Here is a 22,838-nt window from a genome sequence, read left to right on the forward strand (position 1 = left end):
CCTTTTATATGGCACCTCCTGACACCCACCCACTATGTTCGGTGTCTTCACACCACATTTGGCATCTGGTACCACAATATTTGAAGTCAGAATAGCAGATGACGTCTGTCCAGTATGACGTTCGACCCCACTGCCTGCAATACTGTCACAAGATGTGGTGAGTGCTGACAAAATTGTTCTTTTAGAGTGTTGGATGCATTCTTTCTTTTTTGTCTTTTCGAGTATGGCTCCTGGCATGCCACATTTTTAGTTGTTTGTGTTGGCATAGTATAGTTAGAGTAAGTGTTAGTGTATTTGCGGCCGTAACATTTTTTATGGCATTTAATTACTTTTGTGTTTCTGAGTATGATGTTACTTAGGTGTAAGGAATTAGATTATTTTTGCTGTTAACTGTTTTGGATTTTTGGATTTTATAAGTTAAAATGGGACTAACTGGGGACAAAAGCAACAAAATAGCAGAGTCAAGGATGCAAGGTGTGTCGGAACCAGAAGCGGTGTGGAATTTGATGCAAAAAGTAGCACAATTGACAGCAGACAATACGCAGTTGAGAAATTAATTAACATCTAGAAGTGAGCGGAAATCTGCATCTATTCAGTCGTTGTTGCCTAGGACGCAGGATATTGATGCAGCCGCCGCAAGTTAGATTATTTTGTTTTCTGGCAAGGCATCTGAGGATGGGCGTCCGTTTGTGGAGGACTTAGAGACTTCGGCGGTGATGAATGGTTGGTCCGATGAGCAGTTGTTACATATAACCAAGATTAGATTAACAGGTGAATTTAAAACATATAAAATGTGTTCTGAGGAATTAGGGTAGGCAGAACGGTTTAAGTAGTTAAAGAAAAGGTACAAGACACAGAATAGTGCTCGGTACTTTAAGGAGAGGTTAAGTACAATGACAAAGAGACAGGGAGAGACGGTGGAGAAATTTGCAGACAGGATAAGGGAAATACTTATGAGTTGGGTCAGCGATGAAGCGAATAGTGTTCTGTTGCAGGAGGCAGAGAAAGGCCATTTGATGTATTTTTGTGAGTCTAACTGGCGCATATGTCACGGAAAGTGCGTGAAAGGACTCCAAAAGATTTGTGTTTGGCCATTCAGCTGGCAGTTCAATGTGAAGAAATAGACGTGGCAACAGGGATACGAGAGAGGCAAACAGTATTTGCAGCGGGTATAAAATGTTATAAGTGTGGTCATACGGGACATATGCAGAGGCAATGTACCCAGTCACTGAGGAACAAAGAAAGGGGTAGAAATCAGCAGCGTGGAGGATGAAGTGGAAGTATGAGATGTTGACAAGCGTTAAACGGCAGAGGGGGCCCAAGACCCACCTAAGGGACCTCCCACTAAATTTTAATGATACGAATACGTATGCAGAGGTGGAATGATCAGTGGTAGGATCCATAGGAAATAAATAGTTTAAGATTTTGTTGGATACAGGGGCGCAAGTGTCAGTGGCTACTAAAAATATAATGGGATGAAGGAATTTAGTCCCAACACGTTATTGGTAACGTGGAGTGGGAGATAAGGAGGTCACGCCTTTGGGGTCGATGACAGTTGACTTTCGAATAGTGAAAGTCCGATTTAATGCATGCATGGAGACAGTACCACAGGTAAACGAGGGCTATGACATGATCCTAGGAGAAGATTTCGTGCGTCGACATCATGCCAAAATTTACCTTGGACAGCGAACTGTGGAACTTGGTGGAACGTTACTTCCGCTAGGGGAAACTGCTGTCAATGCAGAGCTGTAGTGAGGGGCGTTCAACGTATAAGACATAACTCGGAAGAGTGTGTGTCTAGTGGTACTGGGAAGTCGCTTTGGGTAAGTGTGCAGTGGAATCTACCTGTGGGTACAGTGTATGTTATTGAACCATTGGAGGATAATGAAGATTCTGGTTCATTTTGTTGTTTTGTGAAACATAGTGTTGTGCGCGTACAGGTGGGGAATGACTTGTGAGCAGTTCCCGTGAACGTGGATAATCTTAGCACTATAGACGCGAACTTGAGGAAAAGAGTTTTAGTAGAAAATTCGGATGTGCCAGATGACAAAGGCTGGTGTTTGAGAGGTAGCCGAAGCGATCAACCACTAACTGCCGATAACACTGCATTGAGTAACAAAATTAAGCTTTTGAAAGGAGAAGAAAGAGAGCATTTGGAGGAATTATTGTGGGAATTTAAGGATTTGGTTTTTCCACAAGATCCATTACCAGCAACTCCATTAAATCAACATAGGAACAGGGAATGAAGCACCTGTTTATCATAATGAATACAGAATACCGAGGTATTTATAGCTGATTGTGGAGTACTTCATTGATTAGCAGCTTGCGGACGGTATTATAGGGCATAGTAGTAGTTCCTGTGGTGCGAGAATTGTAATTGTGCCTAAAAAGGCTACGGGTGGAACTAAGAAATACACGTTCTGCTGTGATTACCGCTACCTCAAAAATAAGAAAGTAACAGACGCATACCCCATTCCAAACATATCGGAGACTTTGGTTCACTTACAACAGTGCCAGTACTTTTCTATGCTGGATTTGACAAGAGGTTATCATCAGTGGGAGAGGGCTCCAGAGGATCGTCCAAAAACTGCTTTCTCTACACCTGGAGGCCATTACCAGTACATTAGAATGTTATTCGGTTTGAAAAACGCTCCGGCAAAGTTTCAGAAGTTGCTAGAGAGTGTCTTGAGGGGTTTCAAACCATTGCAGTGTCTTGTCTATTTGGATGACACTATAGTGTTTTTAAATAGTTTGGGGCAAGACAGACAGCGGTTAAGGGAAGTCTTCATGAGGTTAAGTACCGCTCGTTTGACGTTGAGTCATTGTCAGCCACAAATAATGCCAGAAACCTGTTCGCCATACAAACCGGGGGGGCCCTACGATCAGCCCATCGGAAAGTTTTTCACTGCCAGCCAGACTTTGGAGTGATATCCCACTCGACCACGAGTGTGGGGTCAACCTCAGTGCAGGCAGTAAGTGGGGCGTCCACAGCAGTGGAACGATCGGAAGTCACATGGGATGTGCTTAACGTCCCTCCCATTCCCGTTCTCAACCCTCCACACTTACGCCCCTTAGGAGCAGCCTCAAGCTGCGTGACGGAAGCCAAAGCAGCCTGGAGCTGTAAGCGAAGGGTCACCAACTCAGCTTGCATATGTACACAACAATCAAAATTCCTATCCATTACTACAGTCGCTCCTGTACATCTTATCCTTACACCTCACTGGTTCCATCCTTACGATGTACACCTACAGCAAGAACGGCATGGGAATGATTTCCAGAATCGTGTACAGCTCTGTCAGTGGGCACGGCAGCAAATCCTCACCAACCCAAACTTTTCTCCAATGTTCTATTTACCAGTGAGAGTTCCTTCTCAAACAAAAGACAGGTAAATGCAAGGAGCATGTATTACTGGTCCAGTGGCAACCCACGATTGCTTAGGCAGGTGGAACATCAGTGTCAGTAGAGAGTTAACGTCTGGTGTGGGATGCTTGGTGCTACAATTATTGGGCCCTATTTCATCGATGGTAGTCTAAACGGCCCAGCGTATACCAACTTCCTGAGACGAATTCTTCCTCCTCTTCTGAATGAAGTGCCACTAAGACGCTTATGTGATACCAACACATAATACCTTGAGTGCACATCATTTTATGAACCGGAAGTATCCTGCCAGATATATTGGTCGAGGAGGAAAAGTTACTTGGCCTGCTAGGTCTCCTGATTTAAATCCTCTGGACTTTTTTTCTTTGGGGATGCATTAAAGACATTGTCTAACACGATATTCCAACAACTCCAGAGGACAAGCAGAAACGTATCGTCCTTGCTTGTAATTCTCTTCAGCAGGCAACACTGGAAGCAGTAAGTAATTATTTCATTCAAAGAGTGCGCCAGTATTGGTGTCCAGGGACACCACTTTGAGCGCCTTTGAATGTTCTACTCCTGGGCAATGGTACAGGAGAGTCAAAGTCAATTTTCTGTTATGTTTTTACTTGTTTTTCATTTGTTTCCTGACAACTCCAGCAAGTGGACAAGTTAGTTCTGCCGGGCTCCACGTCAGGAAATGAATTACCGAATAAAAAATACAGGGTGCCATTCAAAAAGGTCATACCGCTGTCCATATATTCTTACAAAACAAAGCTACAACGAAGACAATCATGCTGATTAATGTCCCCCTGACGGCTAAAGAACATTTGCTTTGAACATTTTACAATTTGCATCTGGACAAACAGCTATTTAAGGTGGGTGGTGTGGCGGGTTAATAGTCGCGTTGCGTTGCGTATTTGTTTGACAACCGTCTTTCGTCGTACTGTGCACTACAAAAAGATCCACCTACCTCAGTACTGCGTCTGGTCACCATTACGATTCTGTGCATACGTAGAAACTGTTCAGACGATGTTAAAGCAGCGTTGAAGAAAAACATCGTCAATACTTATGTCTGCAAAGTCCGCCTAAACTCAGGTAGCAAGCTATTCTGTAATACAACGATTTTCGGGGGGAAGGCCATTGCTTCATTCTTTTGGAAAAAAAAATATCGACATTCAGCAACAAGTTCTTTATTTCTTTAGGTTAAAAATTAAGCAATTAGCAGTTGTCCACCTTGTTCCAGAGGAAGCTTCTCGGCCCGCAAGGTCTGGGTATTCACTGAGGGTGGGTTGGCTGGTAATTGGGAGTTCCTTCCTTAGCTGCGTGTTGAGGCCCATTAGGAATATGGTTGCCAAGGAGGGGAAGGAAGGCAGTGTGCACTCCGTTTGCATTCCGGGAAGAGTCGTTCCGGATGTGGAAAGAGTGCTTCTGGATGCCATGAAGAGTACAGGGTGCAGCAAGCTGCAGGTAATGGCTCATGTCGGTACCAATGACATGTGTCGCTTTTGATCAGAGGAGATTCTGTCTGGTTACGGGCTGCTCGCGGAAATGGTAAATACTGCCAGTCTTTCTTCCGAGATTAAGGCGGAGCTCACCATCTGCAGCATCGTCGATAGAACCGACTGTGGTCTTTTGGTGGAGAGCTGAGTGGAGTGTCTGAATCGGAGGCTCAGGCGGTTCTGTCACCGTGTAGGCTGCAGATTCCTTGACTTGCGCCATCGGGTGGTGGGTATCCGGGTTCTGCTTAATTGGTCAGGAGTCCACTACACACAGGAGGCGGCTACACGGGTAGCGGGGGTTGTGTGGAAGGGATTGGGCCGTTTTTAAGGCTAGAGAATCACAGGGAACCACAGAAGGTACGTCCGTCTCAAAGTGGGCAGGTAAAACACAGTAAGGTAGGTGAAGAAATGATTTGTACTGTAGCTGTGTTGGGAAAGAACCACAGCTCCAAGTACTAATAGAAAGCACTGAACCTCAAATAGTTGTAGGTACAGAGAGCTGGCTAAAGCCGGAAATAAGCTCAGCCGAAATTTTTTCAACCGATCTAATAGTGTTCAGAATGGACATATTAAATATAAATAGTTGTTGAGTATTTATTGCTGTCAGAGGTAGTTTGACTTGCAGCGAAATTGAAGTACACAGTTCGTGTGAAATTGTATGGATAGACGTCTTGCCTGACAATCGGAATAAACTATTAATTGGAAATTTACACCGACCCAACGACTCAGAAGATATAGGGTCTGATCAGTTCAAAGAAAACTTGTGTCTCATTTCAAATAAGTAGCCCGCTCATACAGTTATAGTCGGTGGTGACTTTAATCTACCCTCGATATGCTGGAAAAATTAAACGTTTAAAGCCGGCGGCAGGCATAAAACGTCATTCAAAGTTGTACGGAACGCTTTCTCAGAAAATTATTTTGAACAATTAGATCATGAGCCCACTCGAAGCGTAAGTGGTTGCGAAAGCATACTTGACCTTTTAGCAACAAATAATGCTGGACAAATAGCGAGCATTGTGACGAATACAGGGATTAGCGACCACAAGGCAGTTGCTTCTAGGCTGAATACCGCAACACCTACAATTATGAAAAAAACGCAGAGTAAAGCTATCTAAGAAAGCTGATAAAATTGTTCTTACGCCTTTTAATGGCAGTCTTCACTCCTTCCGATCTGCTCATGTAAGTGTAGAAAAGTAGTGGAATGTTTTCAAAGAGACAGTATCGACAGCAATTGAAAGATATACACCACACAAATTAATAAGTGATGGTACTGATCCCCCATGGTACAAAAACGGGTCATTTAGTTGTTGCAGAAGCAACGAAAAGAGCATGCCAAATTTAAAAGAACACTAAATCGCCAAGATTGGCAAAGTTTTATGAAAGTTCGAAATATGGTGCGTACTTCAATGTGAGATGCTTTTAATAATTTCCACAACGATAATCTGTCTCGAAATCTGGCAGAAAACCCAAAGAGATTGTGTTCATACATAAAGCACACCAGTGGCAAAACGCAATCAATACCTTCACTGTGCGATAACAACGGTGAAGTCACTGATGACAGTGCCACTAAATCAGAGTTATTAAACGCGGTTTTCCGAAATTCCTTCACCAAAGAAGACGAAGTAAATATTCCTGAATTCCAATCGGGAACAGCTGCCAAGATGAGAGACATAGAAGTAGATATCCTCGGATTAACGAATCAGCTTAAATCACTTACTAAAGGCAAGGCCTCTGATCCAGATTGTATACCAGTCAGGTTCCTCTCAGAGTAGGCTGATAAAATAGCTTCATGTTCATCAATTATATACAACCACTCGCTCAAAGGAAGATCCGTACCTAAAATTGGAAAATTGCTCAAGTCACACCAATACCCAAAAAGGGAAGTAGGAGTAATCCGCTGAATTACAGGTATATATCACTAACGTCGATTTGCAGTAGTGTTTTGGAACATATACTGTATTTGAACATTATGAAGTACCTCGAAGAAAACGATTTATTGCAACATAGTGAGCACGAATTCAGAAAATACCATTCTTGTGAAACCCAACTAGGTCTTTATACTCATGAAGTAACGAGTGCTATCGACAGGGGATGTCAAATTGATTGCAAATTTTTAGATTTCCAGAATGCTTCCGGCACCGTTCATCATAAGCGTTTTCTAACCGAGCTGCGTGTCTTCGGAGTATCGCCTCAGTTGTGCGACTGGATCCGTGATTTCCTGTCAGAAAGGTCACAGTTCGTAGTAACAGACGGAAAGTCATCGAGTAAAACAGAAGTTATATCCAGTGTTCCCCAAGGAAATGTTATAGGCCTTCTATTGTTTCTGATCTATATTAAAGACATAGGAGACAATCTGAGTAGTCGTCTTAGATTGTTTGCAGTTCATGCTGTCATTTACCGTCTTGTAAAGTCATCAGATGATCAAAACGAATTGTAAAATCATTTAGATAAGATGTCTGTATGGTGTGAAAAGTGGCATTTGAACCTGAGTAAAAAAAAAGTGAGAAATTTTTTACATGACTACTAAATGAAATCAGGTAAATTTTGTTTACTCGATAAATCATACAAATCTGAAGGTTGTAAATTCAGTTAAATACTTAGGGATTACGATTACAAATAACCTAAATTGGAACGATCACATAGATAATATTGTGGATAGAGCAAACCAAAGACTGTGATTCACTCTCAGTACACTTATAATTTGCATCAAGTGTACTAAAGAGACTGCTTACATCTCGCTCGTACGCCCTATTCTGGAGAACTGTTGTGCGGTGTGGGATCCGCATTAGGTGGGACTGACGGATGACATTGAAAAAGTAGAAAGAAGGGCAGCTCGTTTTGTATTATCGGGAAATAGCGGAGTTAATGCCACAGACATGATACGTGAATTGGAGTGGCAATCTTTAAGACAAAGGTGTTTTTCGTTGCGACGCGATCTTCTCATGAAATTTCCATCACAAGTTTTCTCCTCCGATTGCGAAAACATTCTGCTGGCAGCCACCTACATAGGGAGAAATGATCATCACGATAAAATAAGAGAAATATGGTCTCGCACAGAAAATTGTAAGTGCTCCTTTCTTCTGCGTGCCGTTCGAGATTGGGACGATAGGGAGACAGCTTGAAGGTGGTTCATTGAACCCTCTGCCAGGCACTTAATTGTGAATAGCAGAGTAATCACGTAGATGCAGATGTAGATGTAGATGTACACTGATTTTAGAAATGCAAATCTCGTGTTCAAACTGTCGTGTTCCCGCCTGTGGATTCATAGCAACGGAAGCGAGGACAGTAACTTTGGAAGATTAGTCTGTGCAAGTGCTGCGGCGATTGCTTTGTCTTGGGTTGAAACTTCCCGTTTCCTGAAGCGTCACCACAAGAGGAGAAAACATCCGTCGGGAAGGTGGGTTCTTGTCAGAATATTGCTCTCTGCACAGTTCCGCTGCCTGCGTAGCTTTTCGCCTACCTTCAATAACAACAATAAAAGAAACGTTACGTCGATGCAGTTTGTAGGAAGGACAGCTTTTACAGTATCCCTACTCTACACAACGGTATTTAAAAGGACTGAACTACTGTACTAAATGTACCTGTACATCAGAAAACAGTATTGCAATTAATGTTCAGCTAACTTACATTCACAATAGATGAGTAGCATTTCTACCTTCTCTTCGTTGGTGTACATTCTACTCACACAACTCTTCAACTGACTATTGTTGACGGAATAACGGGTGTGCATTCTACTTATGTTTATATTTGTCCTCCATCAACGTCAGCAGGTAGATCTGTTCCATTACCCCGAGTACTTGCACCAAACGCTGGATGTGTCAACGTCAATGTTGTATTATGAAATTGATAATGCTGTGTTTCAGTGAATGGTACACTGCGATATATTTTTCAATAGGCCTTTAGGAGAGGAAATGAATTACTGAATAAAAAATAAAGGGTGCCATTTAAAAAAGTCATACGCTGTTCATATCTTTGTAAAAAACAAAGCTACAACGAAAACAGTCATGCTGATCGATGTCTCCGTGACGGCTAAAGAACATTTGCTTGGAACATTTTGTAATTTCCATCTGGACAAACAGTTATTTAGGGTGGTCAATATAAATGGGACACCCCTTCCAGAAAATACACTAATGACCACAAATTACATCGGCTTTTTCAAATGTGTCTCACTACCAAATTAGTGATGAATACTTGTGCCGAAACGCTCAACAGCAAACACAGTATACGATTACTGTTCAGTCATGGTTCATTGAACAGACTACAGTGACAATACAGAGTACTGGATGAAATTATTGGACCAGACCATACCTGTATTGTTCCTGTTAGATATATTCCTAACTGAATCGGAATACCTTGAGACTGCGACTAACACAATTACAGATAAGGCAACAAAGTGCTGTGTCCTTCAGTCTTGATTTAGGCCCTGCCTTTGACGAAGTAATCACCAATTTTGAAGGAGGTAACGCTTAGCTTTAGTTTCCCGAAATAAATAACACACAGTGATACCGGCAACTGCAAAACTGATATCTAAGATTCATGTGGACGAAACCGAACAAATGATTTCGCGTGCAATAGTATGTCGGAAACGGGAGCCGATTGCAGTGATGTTACTTTCATCTCCTTCGAACCACTAATAAGTACACTCCGTAGCCATTTTGAAGGTAAGAAGACTACAAACAGAACTTCACAGTTCATGCATACACGAACGTGCAGCAATTTGGAATCTTACAGGCTGGCATCCGGTGCATCTCTTAGTGTAGGTAAAATCTAAAAGCTAAACGACTGATTTACATTTAGGCACTCTGTCCATAGAGAAATTTGACGGAAAATAAATACTAAACTACACTCCTCATGGAAATGGAAAAAAGAAGACATTGACACAGGTGTGTCAGACCTACCATACTTGCTCCGGACACTGCGAGAGGGCTGTACAAGGAATGATCACACGCACGGCGCAGCGGACACACCAGGAACCGCGGTGTTGGCCGTCGAATGGCGCTAGCTGCGCAGCATTTGTGCACCGCCGCCGTCAGTGTCAGCCAGTTTGCCGTGGCATACGGAGCTCCATCGCAGTCTTTAACACTGGTAGCATGCCGCGACAGCGTGGACGTGAACCGCATGTGCAGTTGACGGTCTTTGAGCGAGGGCGTATAGTGGGCATGCGGGAGGCCGGGTGGACGTACCGCCGAATTGCTCAACATGTGGGGCGTGAGGTCTCCACAGTACATCGATGTTGTCGCCAGTGGTCGGCGGAAGGTGCACGTGCCCGTCGACCTGGGACCGGACCGCAGCGACGCACGGGTGCACGCCAAGACCGTAGGATCCTACGCAGTGCCGTAGGGGACCGCACCGCCACTTCCCACAAATTAGGGACACTGTTGCTCCTGGGGTATCGGCGAGGACCATTCGCAACCGTCTCCATGAAGCTGGGCTACGGTCCCGCACACCGTTAGGCCGTCTTCCGCTCACGCCCCAACATCGTGCAGCCCGCCTCCAGTGGTGTCGCGACAGACGTGAATGGAGGGACGAATGGAGACGTGTCGTCTTCAGCGATGAGAGTCGCTTCTGCCTTGGTGCCAATGATGGCCGTATGCGTGTTTGGCGCCGTGCAGGTGAGCGCCACAATCAGGACTGCATACGACCGAGGCACACAGGGCCAACACCCGGCGTCATGGTGTGGGGAGCGATCTCCTACACTGGCCGTACACCACTGGTGATCGTCGAGGGGACACTGAATAGTACACGGTACATCCAAACCGTCATCGAAGCCATCGTTCTACCATTCCTAGACCGGCAAGGGAACTTGCTGTTCCAACAGGACAATGCACGTCCGCATGTATCCCGTGCCACCCAACGTGCTCTAGAAGGTGTAAGTCAACTACCCTGGCCAGGAAGATCTCCGGATCTGTCGCCCATTGAGCATGTTTGGGACTGGATGAAGCGTCGTCTCACGCGGTCTGCACGTCCAGCACGAACGCTGGTCAAACTGAGGCGTCAGGTGGAAATGGCATGGCAAGCCGTTCCACAGGACTACATCCAGCATCTCTACGATCGTTTCCATGGGAGAATAGCAGCATGCATTGCTGCGAAAGGTGGATATACACTGTACTAGTGCCGACATTGTGCATGCTCTGTTGCCTGTGTCTATGTGCCTGTGGTTCTGTCAGTGTGATCATGTGATGTATCTGACCCCAGGAATGTGTCAATAAAGTTTCCCCTTCCTGGGACAATGAGTTCACGGTGTTCTTATTTCAATTTCCAGGAGTGTATCTATTTAGGAAACGAATCGGTTAGTTTCGGCTCGAGAGCGCAAAATTGATTCTGCAGATGAAGATCTGTGTTAAGCTCCCTGAATTAAATAACTAATCAAAAAATTACGTGTCAAATGTGTTCATTTCGACGTTCTGCGAGAGATATGGTACAAATCGAAGATACTTTCACTGAAAAATGAACGTGTACATGTGGGCTATTCTAATTAAAGCGCAGTGTCACAGAATATCCACTGCTTTCTTGTGTCGCTTTTGATTATATAGTTCGCACTTCAGTACTAACGTTAATTAAAAAACAGTACAAATTTTAATTTGTAATTAAATAATTGGAACTTTGTAATTAAAAGTATTTTAAGTGAAAGAAACTCACAGAAATTGTAATAGTTATCTGAAATAGAGGAATTAGGTTTTAACCGCCGATTGTTCCTATGAGCGGGATTTACTGTTCATTTGTACATTCTGATGCGACTATAGGGCACTGCACCAGTCTCACACAGCGAAAAGACAAGAAAGCACTGTTGAATCTGGTTCTCTCTGGAGTTACGAAATCGTCAACCATATTGTCTACAAGAAACAGTAGCGTATCGATTACAAAACCCGCACACAGTTAGCATACCGGCATACATTGCGTTTGTAGCTACGTGCGGCATGTTTCAGTCAAACACCGGAATTGGAGAATCTAATACAATAACAATCCAAAAGTTAAATTACGTAAACTAAAGTACAAATTAACAACGAGAACCCTAAAACAAAAGTGATAATCGCTAAGTATTAAGTAGATTACCATTTTGCGAAACGGAAACTATAACGAGCTACGTTTCTGTACCAGCAAATCCTGGGGACACAACGATATATGGGATGTTTTACTCTAATTAGTGTGTGCTACCATCTTTGGTTCAAAAACTTATTGCAGTATCAGTCATGTAAACGCGACATTATTATAACATTAAATTTTCATTCATCCAATTCGTCCACTGGCTGTACATTGCTTACATCTGATGTTTTATTTGCTAAACTGGATCATCTATTATTGCTTAATAGGTTGAATACAGGTACAGAGGCGTTACTGAGTCAAACAACTTGTTTGTTGTCATCCTGACTGTTTATGACAAAATTGCTTCTTACAGATTCTACAACAGCAAGAGCTGATGTGTTTGAAGTCTGAGTGCGTAATTAACATAGTTGGTTCCCGGTTGACACCTTACGGTTTATCAATTGCATATAATCTATAATGGTTAACATTGCAATAAATAGTACATCAAATCTAAATTTAGAAAGGGCATCTAATCAAATTTTTGCTGACATTAATAAGTGGTTAATAGCCAATTCACTGTCATTAAACTTTGAAAAGACCCACTATAGGCAATTCAGAACTTCCAAGAGCTTTCCTTCTGGTGTGTGTATAAAATATGATGACATGGAAATACGAGAAGTTGAGAGTGTAAAATTCTTGGGATTACAACTTCATAATAAATTTAGTTGTGAGCAACATACTAACTAACTGCTAAAGCGCCTAAACAAGTCTGTGTTTGCAATGCGAATGATGTCAGACATGAGATATATATATATATATAAAACTGCCATATATTGCTTATTTTCACTCCATTATGTCATATGGTATCACATTTTGGGTAGCTCCACAAATATTTAGAGTACAGAAGCGTATAATAACAGTAATGAGTAGTGTAAATTCAACAACATCATGTCGAAACCCATTCAAAGAATTGGTCATATTAACCACCACTTCTCAGTATATTTATTCCTTAATGAAGTTTGTTGTAAATAATACATCTCTTTTCCCAACTAACTGCTTAGTACACAGTATCAAAACTAGGAATAAGAACAATATAAATAAAGATTTAAAATCACTTACTCTTGCCCAGAAAGGAGTGCTGTATTCAGCAACGCATATTTTCAATAAGTTACCAGCAACCATTAAGAGTTTAGTTTTTAGACAAGGCATAATTTAAACATAATTTAAAAGAATTTTTGGTGGCCAACTCCATCTATTCCGTCCATGAGTTTCTCAACAAGTGCAGTAGCCCATTTTTATGAAAATTTATTATACATTAATTTTTGACAATACATGGTTCTGACATCCAAGTAACTAGCTACTGTGTGAATGATGGATGTATGGAAAGCAAATATAAGTTTAAGTCTGTAAATAGTGGAAGTTTAATTTTAAATCTTGTACATAATCTGACTGTTCTTAACCTAGGATTACTGAAATGAATAATTTACTTTAATTTTTGACAGTACTTGGTTGTAATAGGCAAGAAACCAGCAAATGTCCGAATGATGGATTTAATGATAACAGATGTAAGTTTTAAACCTGGAGTTAATAGAAGTTCAAATTTAATTCACGTACATAATTTGACTTTTTATTGCCTGAGGATCATTAAAATTAATGAAACATCAGATTTTTCCATTTACATTTTTTTTATGTGTTTATCTGACATGTTCCGCACCCAGGAAGAATCCCTCTTATACTGGTCCAGGGAATGAATAATTAAACTAATATCTAATCTAAAAAATATAATAACTTCATTTAGACTGATCAAAATAATCATCGCAGATTTTTGTATCTCCTAAACTCACAGTATGTTAAGAATTCAAGGTTTGTCTAATGATGTGGACTGGGACTGCATGTGTGTGTGTGTGTGTGTGTGTTACTGTTAAGAACTCAAGGTCTATCTAACAATGTGGACAGGGACTGCATGTGTGTGTGTGTGTGTGTGTGTGTGTGTGTTCGTTGATGGTGTAGAAAGTCTGTTCGTAGGAGGGAATTATCTCCGAATCACGTGAGCACCGCGCTGAGCCCCGCCCGGCCTCGCCTTGCCGCGGTTGCTCTGCTGGCGGCACGTAAAGAACTCATTAGCCCGTGTCGCACGTGCGGCCCTTTTGTGCGGCGCCACGCCCCCGCCTTTTTACCCCAGTGTGGCGCGCCGTTCGGCCAACTTGATTAGCGCGCCACATCCGGACCTTTGTCAGCTGCGCGCGTGCGGGGCATACAGCGTCCACCAGGATTCGCGGCCCACACTCGTTTATGTCAAATGACTGTCGCTGGCGCCCTTTCTTCGCCATCCCTCTTCCGGTTTCCCTTTTTACAGCCACGTCTACTACAAGGGTCGTGCGGCATCAGAAGTTTCGATGAGACATGTGTCCGGCTGTGCATCGTTACGTGTATTGGTGTTGAACGTAACTATATGAACATCTTGCTTAAAATCATTTCCAAGCTATATTGCTGGCATTTTCTGTTACTTGCAGGCGTTATCTCTTTCTTATCTTTTGTGTAGCCGTCGGTGTTCGTAGCTGATGTCTCTATAGTATAGACGAAAGGTGGTGGCCCAGTGTAGGGTAGTTGGAAGGATGGTGGTTAAAATCCCGATGTGCCAGTCTAGAATACGTTTCCCGTGGCTTCTCCGAATCGATTAAGGCAAATGCCACGATGGTTACTTGGACATGGCTGATGTCCTTCACTCATCTCAGCCCTGGCCGAGCTTGTGATACTTCTGCTCGCCATCGACGGGTCTTAAAGAAATCCATGTTCCTGAGTTTTCTACAACACATTTTTGTGGAATAACTCGACTTGGACGTACTCACGTCAGTAGGGTAGTAAGTCTGGGAGAGGTGGGCCACTGGGTGAGATGGACCAGTGACGTATTTCACAAATACGCCTCTCCAGAGCAGCTCCCACTACTCTTTTGTGAACAAATCTGGTGCAAAACTGTTGCTGTCATTTGGTGTTAGTTCTGCAAGGCAATCACATTCTCTGTTCCGGTAAGCCGAAAAGCTGTATCGTGTAGTTAATCAAATGATTAAGGCTAAGTATGCACACTGTTGATATAGTCTTTTTTTTCTTTTTTGTTTGTTTTTACTGAGATCGAGCTTGACAAAGTGTAGGCTTGAAACAGCTTAAAAAGGCCACCGAGTTCGTTACCCGCCGACAGAAGCCGTGCTTGTCCATCTCCACTAGACAATAGGCAGGGAAAGATCAGTATTATTTAATTTGAGAGAGATGGAACACTATTAAAATCAGCTCGAAGACTTGTGGCATAATCCCACTGGAGATGCCGTAGTCCCACAGACTACTCTTATTTGTCTATAAATACGTCTGTGCCAATAAAGGGAAGAGCCGAGTCTCACACACAGGCCAACCAGTCACTAAGGTCAAAAATGGTTCAAATGGCTCTGAGCATTATGGGACTTAACATCTGAGGTCATCAGTCCCCTAGAACTTAGAACTACTTATACCTAACTAACATAAGGACATCACACACATCCATGCCCGAGGTAGGATTCGAACCTGCGACCGTAGCAGTCGCGCGGTTCCGGACTGCGCGCCTAGAACCGCTCGGCCACCGCGGCCGGCCCACTAAGCTCATCAGTAGACGTACTGATCCCCAGCACATGAAAAGGGCAGAGTTATTTGCTTAAATCTAAACCCTTAGCGGATACAACTTCGGATTCCACTCTTACTAACCATAAAACTTCCAAGATCACTATCTCAAAACTGACTGCCACTAACCCAACGCAGGCAAAGTTTCTGGAGGACCCATTCCTTCTATTGACAAATGAAGAGATAACAGACTGGAGCAGCTTGAAAGAAAAATACTACAAATAGCTCACTGTGTTCGTCAGGTGTAAATATTGCAGAGGTTTACGAAAATAGCTTTAATGAATGGAATGAAGCCCATGTGTTACATATTGCGAAATATATTACGACACTAATAAAGACACCACTGGATTCTGTTTGTTTCCTGTTCACATTGGCAACATGAATGTTGTTCCACACTTATAATAAGTGTAATCACTGTGGTGAGAGGAAGACAGGCTAATGCTTGAACGAAACCAACAACACATTAGATAAGCCATTGTTCAGTTAAGATTTATAATAAACTTATAAAATATTTAACAGTGTGCTTCCGTATTCATTAAATCATATTCCAAATAAAAATATGTAATTTTAATTGACTCTATCCTTCACGTGTAGCCATTTTTGCGTTCTCCATCTGTCCCAGTACACGGTTCATCTCATCCATAAAACAATGTGTGAGATGGATTACTCACGTATATTTTCATTTCATCTTATCGTTTGTATTTTAAATGGTAGTGTGGCAATAATGCATTTTACTTAAATGTATGTGACACAGTATACAAACAGGTTGCCAGAAGACAAGGAAATGCAAAAACACAGAAATTATATGCCGAAAAAGGAAAGTGTTCCAACTCTCTCGCACTTACCATATGTAATCATAAATTGCAATATGTCCGAAAATTACGATTAGTATCTCAGTGAACAGACGTTGTGCCGTTATCGAGGGCTACATGAATCCGATTTTACATTCTCGACTAAAGCGGCATTCATCCAGCAAGGATATTCTTTGATTAGTTGTGAACGCAGGAAGTAGTGAAGGACCCTTGGTACATTTTTAGGCCAGTGTGATTACATAGGTCACTGACTCGTTTCCTTTCATTCTGTAGCATCAATAACCATACACAGTGTTCGGAAATTAGCGTTACAAATTTCTAGGGCTTGTAGAGTGGAGTGAGTACATAATATTTTGAATAGGGATCCATGTCCGGAAATGTTCTCTTGCCGTGCTAAAGCTGTTTAAAAAAATGTGTACTAGATAGCTATGGAACAGGGTAGTCAGTGGGAGGTGCTTACTTCTGATCAACTGTTGACATTTGACGTCCCTCCCGCCTTTCTGACCTCGTTCGAGCTTCACTCACTTGAGTGTTAGAGCAACACGGCTGAGTACATGTTTGAGGAATGCACCGACATGACTCTTCTGATCGGAGAAATTCAAGGTAATGTAAGAACTGTTGGTCGCCTTTATCAAGATCATTCTCCACAACGTACGACTCACCCGCGTACGTTTCTCGCCACAATTACGCAATGGATTCGAGAAAGTGTAGCTTCACCGACAGCAGGCGCCACTGTGGTAATCCAACAAGGCGCCACACACTCGAGAGGGAAGAGGTCGTACTGTGTCACGTTGGAGAGAACGCGTCAGCGAGTACACGAGCAACTTCTTTGGCTGTTAATGAGTAAAATTGTAAAACAAGTGACGCACTGGGTTACGCCTAATCAGTTACCTCTAAAGGAGGTCGTTTTACTAATATGTCTCCAAATGGTTGTACCACGGAATTGGTACTTTTCAGTACATGGGTTCCAATTCAAAATATGTACTCATTCCTCTGTGGAAGTCCTAGCAGTCTGTAACGGGAACCCTGTATAGTTACATACCTAATATGCGGAAAAAGGGGAATCACAAAAAAGGAAAGACTAAAAATTAAGGTTTTGCTTCTCGTTGACGAGGAGACTTTTGCAGACGGAGCCAAGTTTGATTTAGGACAGGATATCGGTCGAATGAATGTCAACTGAATCGATGAGGCATTCGCATAAGTAGTTTACGGAAATAACGAAATGCGTAGTGTAATGTCACCGGTTTTTCTAGTTGGTAGTTGAGAGATAAGTATTGATCGGCCCTGGCTAAAATCGGCGCAGTCGGTAGGGCGATGATATTGTTATTAGGTAAGGACGACGCTACAAAAAACATTGTTGAACTGAACTCTCGACGTGTGGGTGATATTTATTTCACCAATTGTGACCAATATTACGCTACTCGTCGTAGTTAACTCCTTTATATTCGACGGTTTAACAGTTACTATAAAAATATTAATGATAAGTTCAATTTAGTTCCGCCGACACGAACCTCCCCATCGTTAGGTTGTAATTTCAAATCTCTAGTAAGTCGTAACAATGCGATTGCTTCCTAACGCCAAAGAGTTCCTATACATGCACCGAGCGCTTTTAAGTCATATATTATCGAAGCACGCAAAAGTTCTCAGCTATGTCTCTAAACAATTCTGTCATTTGGAATCACAAATGCGTAAATTGGCATGAAAGGGTTGTTTATTTCATAATAACAATCACTTCCGAACAAGGCCGTGAGGAAGAAGCATTCCCAGGTGAGGTGGGGGGATGAATTTATAAATTATCTGCTTTAAAACTATTGCCAAGTTCCAGAGTCCATTTGCAATTACCAAAGAAGTTAATTGTCTATCACTGTTCAATGCCTAACTAGAGCTGAGTTCGAGTTATCTAATTAAAATGTTCACTTCGGTGTAATAATAGGCAGTCCTCTATCTGAATTCTAGACGATGTTATAGTTGTAGTCAATGTTTCGTTTCACTATGTCATAGTAGATCGCAATTATCAATCCTCGAAAAAAAATCTAACCGCGCCTACATATAGGAGTATTCAAACAAGTCTGACCAGCTTCGGCTAACCCTCATAACGTAGTGACAATGGATCAAATTTTCCTTAGCCATTACTGACGATTCTCAAAGAATACTCACACGAAGTACTCTTAAAGATCGTTGGTTCTACTTTGATAATTTAATTATAATGATTTTGCGGTTTACTGTGATTTTGATTTTGAGTTTACTGAGATTCTATCTTTCTTTTGGAAGTTGATAAATTACTAAGTACAAGGTTCTTGTTGCAATTATTGGTTATTATCCAAATAATAGTGTTAAATGGAACTTTTGTTACGTATCACTTTTCATGGAATTTGGAACTTGTTTCGGGGAAATTTTTGGGGTATTTGTTGCTATTTTTTCTTTTTTCATTTTTCGTCCGAGGAAGCGGTATTGCAATAGATCTCCAGGTAATATTTAGAGCTGCAGATTCTAGTGTTGTAAGGTTAGTGAGAAAACAAATACAAAATACACTCTATGGAAAAAAGGAAAACGAATATCGACGTACAATGAAGCGATGAATCGAATGGGATGGAGACCAGTACGTTCCATGCGATCTATAACGAATAAGTTACTGAAATTTGAGAAAAACAAGCGTTAGATCAGCTCGCAATTTTTGGCCGGGTATTACCGTACTGAAATGTGACAACCGGACGGCTTGGCACGAAGGGCAACGTAACGGGGCGTAGAAAATCGTCGACATACCGTTGTGCTGTAAGGGTGTCACGGATAACGAACAGTGTCATCGTGTTACGAAATAAAATCCCTGTCCAGACCGTCTCTACTGGCTGTCAGACTGTGCGGCGGGAGACAGTCAGCTTGGTATCCCACCCACGGTACGGGAGTCTCCGGACTCGTCTTCGGTGTGTAGTCTCATTGACTGCTAAATAATTTTATTCATAAATGAGTCCCTCTTTAAAGTGAACGCAGACAGCCAGCCAAGACGTGTCTGGCGACGGCCCGGACGTTCGCCACTCCACCAAACAACCAGGAGCGATGGTCTAAGATGCCATTTCTTTTCGTAACAGGACGCCATTGGGTTTCCTCTTAGGCAACCTTGTAGCACAGTAGTACTTCGACGGTAGGCTAGGCCTCGCTTTTTTACCCTTCATAGTAAGCCATCCTAGGCTCATATTTCATCAAGATAATGCACGACTTTACTCCGTGACAGTTTTAAACTTGCCCGTTCTTTTATTTTTAAAAGGGATACCGAAATGTGTGACGTTGCGTCACTGATAATAATAGAGTTCTAACTCAAAACAAACAGAAACAGAAGTTAATTACTCTTCCTGATATCGTAAGGATATCAGTTCTCAAGTATCTGGCTGCGAGTTTTAAAATAATCTCTAAGAACTCCTAACAACAGTCCTGCAACGCTCCTGTACGAAACGTACAACTTACACTGTCTTGTTGCTGAAACTGGGTGATCAGCAACAATAATTCAGGAGCAATACTGCAATCGATGGAGGATGCGATGTATCATTGTAACAATTGCAACAACTACTGCCGTGCAACTTCCTGGCAGATTAAAACTGTTTGCCCGACCGAGACTCGAACTCGGGACCTTTGCCTTTCGCGGGCAAGTGCTCTACCAACTGAGCTACCGAAGCACGACTCACGCCCGGTCTCACAGCTTTACTTCTGCCAGTATCTCGTCTCCTACCTTCCAAACTTTACAGAAGCTCTCCTGCGAACCTTGCATTACTAGCACTCCTGAAAGAAAGGATATTGCGGAGATATGGCTTAGCCACAGCCTGGGGGATGGTAGGAAGATAGGAGACGAGATACTGGCAGAAGTAAAGCTGTGAGACCAGGCGTGAGTCGTGCTTCGGTAGCTCAGTTGGTAGAGCACTTGCCCGCGAAAGGCAAAGGTCCCGAGTTCGAGTCTCGGTCGGGCACACAGTTTTAATCTGCCAGGAAGTTTCATATCAGCGCACACTCCGCTGCAGAGTGAAAATCTCATTCTGGAAACATCCCCCAGGCTGTGGCTAAGCCATGTCTCCGCAATATCCTTTCTTTCAGGAGTGCTAGTTCTGCAAGGTTCACAGAAGAGCTTCTGTAAAGTTTGGAAGGTAGGAGACGAGATACTTGCAGAAGTAAAGCTGTGACACCGAGCCTGAGTCGTGCTTCGGTAGCTCAGTTGGTAAAGCACTTGCCCGCGAAAGGCAAAGGTCCCGATTTCGAGTCTCGGTCGGGCACACAGTTTTAATCTGCCAGGAAGTTTCATATCAGCGCACACTCCGCTGCAGAGTGAAAATCTCATTCTGCGAACTACTGCCGTATTTTTTATACACATACCGAATGACTGGGAGCGCTTTGGTCAACTAGCCTTAAGCGGTGTAAAAATGAAAGATTCCAATAAAAACCTTAATTTGCTATAATAGCAAAATAACTTAATCAAACATTGACAAATTTTACACAAACTTTAATTATTCCACAATGCCTACACCGGTACTCAATAAACACGTCATGTACATAAGAAAGATACGATTAGTTATCCCACAGTGTCTATATTCAATAAACACATCTCTGGCCACAGCAAAGGTACGACTAATTATTCCACAATGTCTGTACTGAATAAACACGCCCGTGACCACAACAAAGATACGAATATTACTCTCAGTGTATGCATATATGCATATACAAATTTGACAAAATCCGTCCAGTGCGCAAGTAAGCTACAACTACGTGCAGAAAAATGCCATATTACCAATACTTCTCAATTAATATCCAAGTCTCCTCCGGCGCTACCAGCACGACCACGGCAGGCTGCGTCCTCTCATGAGGCGCGGATTGTCTCCACCGCAGGCTGCGTTCGACCACTTCCGACGCCTCTCAGCACCTGTTCCCTCGCTACTACTCGCGATAATAACATCTCACATTCAGAGTTATTTTATGCTCACCAGCAGAATCACTGGCCAACTTTGCAAACTAACTTGTTGGCATGGAGCTAGTGAAATATTCTCACATAGCAAAACTGAGAACAATAGCATCAGATGTTTTACAAACTTGGTAGAATACATAAACATAAGCTGTACAATAAAGCCAAGAAAAATAATATACATGCGTAGGAAACCAGTTTAAACATGCTCGAACAGTCCACCGGTGTACTGTCGGTCCATAGAGTCTAACGGACACAATATTTCGGCGATCAGATATGTCGCCATCGTCAGGTGCGCTAACGAATTGAGCTCCTGAGGGCGGGCGGCCGTCTTTCGTCCACTCCCGCTGCGATGCGTTCTCTCTGCGGTCCGCGCCCGCGGCCACGCATCGGCGGTCGCTGAGAGGCTGGCGTCGGCGACTGTTGTGGAGTCGGTGTAGTTGCCTCGTCCGCCCTGGTCGCCCGTTCGGTGTCTTTGCTGAGAGTATTTTCAATTAGACTCAGTGCTGGTTCCCATGCGCTTGTGAGGTTACAGCAACAATCTCGGTTGATGAGTCCGTCCCTGGTACGAATTTCGATAGCTTCTCTAACGACGCTGTCCCTGTATTTACATGTCTGTACCAAGACACTGGTAGTCCTGTAGGTGATTTTCGGATAAACATTGCTCTGCGACTGCCGACTTATTGGGGTTCACAAGTCGAGTCTCCCTCTGATGTTCTCGCAACGATCTTCGATGGTGTGCACTGTATGTCCAATGTAAGTCTTCCCACACTGACACGGAATATGATATACACCGGCCTTCCACAAACCGAGACCGTCTTTGAGACTTCCCAATAATGATCGTATTTTATTGGGTGGGCAAAAGACAGTTCCTATTCTGTGTTTCCTCAGTATTTGTCTTATTTTCCCCTATAGTGCGTCAGTATACGGTAGCAGGCAGTGGCTATCTCTTCCTCCATTACTTCTTTCGTCTTCACACGCTGTACTGTAGATGTGCGGCTGAGAACGCGTCTGATGCGCCATTCCAAGTACCCGTTTTTCCAGAATACACCTCAAGATGTTCCAGCTCTTGGGGCCCTGTGCATCAGAGATGGTGTGCGCCCTGTGCACCAGTGTTTTTAGCACCCCATTCGTCTGCGAAGGGCGGTGGCATCCATCCACATGCAGATTCAGGTCGGTGTGCGTTTTCTTCCTGTATACCCCGTGGCCCAATGTGACATCCGCTCTTCTTTTGACCATGACGTCCAGGAATGGCAATCCTCCTTTTGCTTCGGGGTCCATAGTGAATTTGATGTTCGGGTGTATGGATTTCAGGTGTGTAAGGAAGTCTAGAAGCTTGTACCTTCCATATGTCCAGATCACGAACATGTCATCCACATAACGGAGAAAACAAGTAGGTTTCCATCTGCCTGACGCCAAAGCTTCCTCCTCGAAGTATTCCATATAGAAATTCGCGACCACAGGCGAGAGTGGGCTCCTCATTGCGCCTCCTTCTGTTTGTTCATAGTATTCTCCGTTAAAGAGAAAATACTTGGAGGTTAAAACGTGGCTGAAAAGGTC

General features: G+C 43.0%; 1 non-coding gene across 1 annotated transcript; it reads right to left on the reverse strand.

Annotated features, from left to right (window-relative positions):
• Window positions 1-19,933: 19,933 nt before the first annotated feature.
• On the reverse strand, window positions 19,934-20,008 carry Trnas-cga (transfer RNA serine (anticodon CGA)). The gene has a single exon. It is a non-coding gene; the product is annotated as a tRNA-Ser (tRNA).
• Between the last annotated feature and the right edge of the window lie 2,830 nt (window positions 20,009-22,838).

The sequence above is a fragment of the Schistocerca cancellata genome, chromosome 6 (assembly GCF_023864275.1).
Source record: "Schistocerca cancellata isolate TAMUIC-IGC-003103 chromosome 6, iqSchCanc2.1, whole genome shotgun sequence".
NCBI lineage: Eukaryota > Metazoa > Arthropoda > Insecta > Orthoptera > Acrididae > Schistocerca > Schistocerca cancellata.